We start from the raw sequence: 4949 nt of genomic DNA on the forward strand, positions 1-4949 counted from the left end.
GGGGGGGGGACTCGGGTGGAATCTCCGGCACATTCTGACTCATTACTTTAAAATAAATAAAAAAAAAAAACAGCAGCAGAAAGACGTTTACTTTCGCCCACCGTGGGCAGGGAAGTCACAAATATGGAGCTTTAAACTACTTGTTGTATGACTTTCACTAAAATCTTACAATAAGTGGTGCACACGGTTCTGGAGTGGCTTTTGATTCGACGAAACCGAGGCCTTTTAACTTCCTGTTAGCGACTAAGATTGACTGCAGCTGACAGTCTCTCCGGGTTGAGATACATGCAAATTTAGTCACTGATAGGAAGCCGATGGCTAATATACACCCTTTTATTTGGTCAAAATGTAACAATAACTGCTTTACTTAATAAAACGTGTACCTATAACCCTCGGAAGGACGTGCACACTTCAAAATAAAACTGGTTGTAGCAGCATTTCTCTCTTTGGTAGCTGACGAAGTACAGCCCTGACTGACAGTTTTTAAAAAGTGGTGAGAAAATACGTCCATTTTCACTCTGAATCAGCGAATGAGGAGCAGAAACTGGTGATCAGGTCGTAGTTTTTCTGCTTCATTCATCCAGATCTTCCTCTCAAATCCAGCAGAAAACTATTTTATTTTTATTCCTTTAAGGCAAAGTTGAAGATAAACAGAAAGCGCAGATTACGAGTCAATAAAATTCGAGTTTTTGCAAAATAAGACAATTCAATAACTGAAGGAATTAGAAGTTAAACTTTCCTTTCATAATTTAAGTTCAAGTCAGTAAATTACAGTTAAATATCAAACAAACTGACCTACAATTTTATTCTTTCCACAAATAAATGAAGGAAAGTGTTGAACTTTAAACAGTCTGTCAGCACAGGGCCCGGTTCTGAGAGGTTCTGTGGTTCTGGAGACGTTTTGTTCAGGAAATAACGACACAGAAACGACGAGGGAAAAAGATCTGGTTTCTGATTGGACAAAGCAAACGCCAAGGTTCTGGAGTGGCCGTCCTGAAGTTCTGACCCGAACCCGACTGTGACTGAAAGGCAGGATGAACCCGAGGTTCTGAGGTCCGGCTGTTAGAACCGAGCCTGACCGGATCAGAACCTGCAGGTGAACGAGCCTCCCCAAACATCTGGACGTCCATCAGCCCCGAAGACTTGTCTCTGTTTGTCTGTCCGTCCACCTGTCTCTCTCTCCGTCCGTCTGTCTCTCTGTCCTCCCGCCGGTCTGTCTCTCAGCCTGTCTGTCTGTGTTTCTGCCCGTCTCTCTGTCTGTCCGTCCTCCCGCCAGTCCACCTGCCTGCCTGTCTCTCAGCTCGTCTCTCTCTCTGTCCGCCTGTCTGTCTGTGTCTTTGTCTGTCTCTCTGTCCTCCCGTCCGCCTGTCTCTCAGCTCGTCTCTCTCTCTCTGGCTGTCTGTGTCTCTGTCCGTCCCTCTGTCTGTCTCTCTGTCTTCCTGTTTGTCTCTGAAGACTCACATTCATTCAGGTCCTTTTAATATCTGCCGCATCATATCGGCGAGAAAGAAATCCTCTTCCAGGGATGAGTGCCGCCCGTCTCAAGGCCACACACACACACACACACACACACACACACACACACACCCACACACAGACACACACACACTTGTGTGGTGATGATAGTGCAAACAGTGAGCTCAGCCGCTCCATGTAAATCCTTATTTCGGAGCGATGAGCCGCCGTCATAAAACCATTTGGCAGCTGGCCTTACTTGGTCACGTTAGCGGGACGCCGCGGCGAACAGCTGGCGTCGGGAGACGAACCAGCGGCTTAAAGGCGACCTGACGCAGCGCCGGCTCCTCCGGGTGAGCTCGGTGTCAATCAGATTCGATTTGAAGAACACCACTTGTGCTCTTTTCTCAGCTGACTGCACGGAGTCACATGAGGCGAGGAAACTTTCACCAACCTGCTGCCATCACAGACAGGACACACTCAAACATCTCTGCAGGGTTTATATTTACCTTCAGCAGAAAGTCTCAATTAAAGCTGCTTTTCAAGTAAATTAAAAATCCAATTAAAGCCACTTCTGACCAATTAGTCCTCAAACATAAAAAAACAGCGCTACGTTATGTGACCCAGAGTTGGCAAATAATCCGTTTTAAAATGGATCTTTTGGCTCTTTCTTACCAGCAGCTTGTCAAAAAGATAATTTATTCTTTTAAATACCAAAGATAACACCGTTTATGTTATTTTAGCACCAACGGGGTGATTTCCTGCCTGAAAACCTGGGATTAGAGACACCAACACAAGCTGGGGTCTGAGGATAATCTTAAATTATCAGATTATGTTTAAGATTATGTTTGTTCCGTTGTTATTCCCTCGTTTAATAAAGTTATTATCACGGTTTACAGATTTAAACTAACAACAGCAGGAGTCTGAAGCCTTTTTTCTTTAGTTCTTTGTTAAAATACTCAAAAACTCAATTTTCAGAATCTGTTTTTCTTTGTCCTCAAGTTGTCCAAACTTTTGAAGACCTTCAAAAAGTCTTTTTTCAGAATATGTGCCTCTTTCGAAGAAAATATTACTTTGTCCAGACTTTTCCCCACATATAGAGACAACAAAAAGTAAATAAATGTGTGTTTGGTTGATTATTTCTTTGTCGGAACAATGCTTCTTGGTAATAAAGCTCTCCTTAAATGGAGCCATGTTTGTTAGGATAAAACACGAGTGGGTTGAGCCCACAAGAAACGAGCTGAAAAGCAAAATGGCCGCATGAGGCCTTCGTGGTCAGGAAGGTCCAAGCCCGGGTTCTCTCCGGGTTCTCCGGTTCCCTCCCATGGTCTAAAAACATGGAAGTTCAGAGACGGGATCCATCCGGGTGAATAAAGTTTAATCAGCGACCAGCGGCTCGTATCTCCACGGTCTGTCCCCCCCTCAGAGACGAGACCAGGATCTGGGAGTGGACAGGGAGGACTGTCCCGCCTGCAGTCCGGACCTCGACCCCGTCCAACCGCCTGGATCACCAAAGAACGGGACGCCGTCCTACAGCGGCGTGAGGAGCCAGGGCTGCTGTGGCTGCGTATGGTTCTTCCACATGCTAACGAGGCTCCTGTTAGTTTAATTAATAAACAGTAAAACTGCCAATATGTCCCGTTTCTTCATTCTTCACTTGTCCAATCCAACAAACACCAAAACCAGAGCCAACAGCAGAATAAACCGTGTGGAAAAACATGGCTCCATTTACGGGGAAACAAACAGGATGAGCTTTATTACCAATAAGCATCGTTACAACAAAGAAATAAGCAACCAAACACAATTTATTTACTTTTAACCTGCAATTTCTGCTGCTATCCATCCATCAAACCCACACCTGGTTTGTGTTTAATAAAGACATATTAAATATGATCACATCTAACATTATAAGCTCCTTATAAAGCCTAAACCCAGCTGGGTGTCTTTAAAAAGTTCAACTTTTCTAACAGGATTACTCCAGATCTGAGCAGCAGCGGGATTATTATGAATCATCGCGATAATCCGGACGATAACAGCTGTTTAACTTCATCCAGACAAGGCCCCAAAGCTCCGAACCGAGCCGAACCGTGCCGAGCCGGAGACCAGGCCGCAGATTGGGAGTTTAATTTGAAAAGCCCGTCCCGGTTCTGACCCCTGAACGGGCCTTTCTGGGCTGCCAGAACTGGGTTCGGGTGTTGTGAGCAGCTGTGAGTTGGTTCCGAGCTGCTGGGTGAAAGTGTCCGAACAGGAAGGCCCACGAAGCCGGGAGTAAATAAGAATAAAACCAGGAAGAGGACGGCGGAGGCTGGAGGTTACACACGAACACCGTCATGGCGTTGGTTCGATTTCAAGTGGAAAAGTTTTTTTTTTTTGGAGCCGCACCGCTCCCCCCCACCCACCCCTGTTTTACCATGATTCCACCCTGATAATATCGGAAACTCCGCCGCTAACAGTAAACACGAAGCCCGACACCGAGCCTGGCTGGACAACATTTCGGGCTGCTACTCACCGGAGCACCCCCCCGGGCGTTCCTCCGCTCGCTCCGCCGGATAAAATAGGGCACGGTGGCCTGCGGTCCGCGGCTGCCCGTTAGCGACCGGTCATGTTTCTCCGGCGAAGCAACTTAAAAGGACGGAGGGAGGAGGGAGAGAGACAGGAAAAAAAACTACTGCCTCTGTACATTCTACTCTACAGTCGCAAAATGGTGAATGGAGCCCCCCGGAGCCTTGACAACCAGCTCGCGTGGCCAATAGCGGCGCCAGAACGCTTACAGTAGCCAATGGGAGAGCGCGAAATGAGAAGGCCGGGGCGGGGCTACGCGTCAAAAGTCATTTTTGATCGACGCGCCCGGGCGGCCAATCAGAATGTGGGAAAACAGAGAACAGCTGTTGGAAGCGACCAATAGGAGCTCCCCCCGTATTTGTGGGACTTTTCATACAGGAGCGAGCCGTTTCGCTTCGTTTTTATGCCGTTTTAACCCATTTTTTCCCCTGCAAATATTTGAACCAGACAAAAGGGGGTGCTGTTTGCTTTTAAGCGCAACATTACGACATATTAGATTAAATGTGAGCTTATTCTTATAAAACCGCTTGACAAACAGTTAAAAACTCACGTTTGTGCAGCTGATCCACAGGTTGAGAAGTTACAAACAAACAAAAAAACCTCCCAGATTCTTACACACGCTCAGCCTCGCCTCATCTATCCTTCCCAGCCAATCAGAAAGCCACAAACAGCAAGGCCCGCCTTAGTCCCGCCCCTTTGGTCCAATCGGAGCTGTCGCTGGAGAACATACGTCACCAGCGCGGCGTGCGATTGGCTGAGAGGCTTCAGGTCTGCAGGCCAATGACCGCGAGCTGCGGTGAGGTCATCATGCTTGTTGCCATCAGCTCGGCCAAACAGGAAGAGTGACACCCTGGCGAGTAGAGGGGGATCATGGCTCCTCCGAGGGTGACAGGAGACACACACACACACACACACACAAACACGAGCCAACA

At 47.4% G+C, this 4949-nt stretch overlaps 1 protein-coding gene across 4 annotated transcripts in view; it reads right to left on the minus strand.

Moving 5' to 3' along the window:
• Nucleotides 1-4639, minus strand: part of cica (capicua transcriptional repressor a) — a 35303-nt gene extending 30664 nt beyond the window's left edge. For 3 of the 4 annotated variants that reach the window (XM_017439537.3, XM_017439536.3, XM_017439534.3), the window contains exon 1: nucleotides 3965-4172. The gene's annotated coding sequence lies outside the window, so the exon portion shown is untranslated. Of the gene's footprint in view, nucleotides 1-3964; nucleotides 4173-4567 lie in introns of those variants that run through there. The other variant, XM_017439535.3, reaches the window with a different exon arrangement.
• Nucleotides 4640-4949: the final 310 nt, after the last annotated feature.

The sequence above is a fragment of the Kryptolebias marmoratus genome, linkage group LG5 (genome assembly GCF_001649575.2).
Source record: "Kryptolebias marmoratus isolate JLee-2015 linkage group LG5, ASM164957v2, whole genome shotgun sequence".
NCBI lineage: Eukaryota > Metazoa > Chordata > Actinopteri > Cyprinodontiformes > Rivulidae > Kryptolebias > Kryptolebias marmoratus.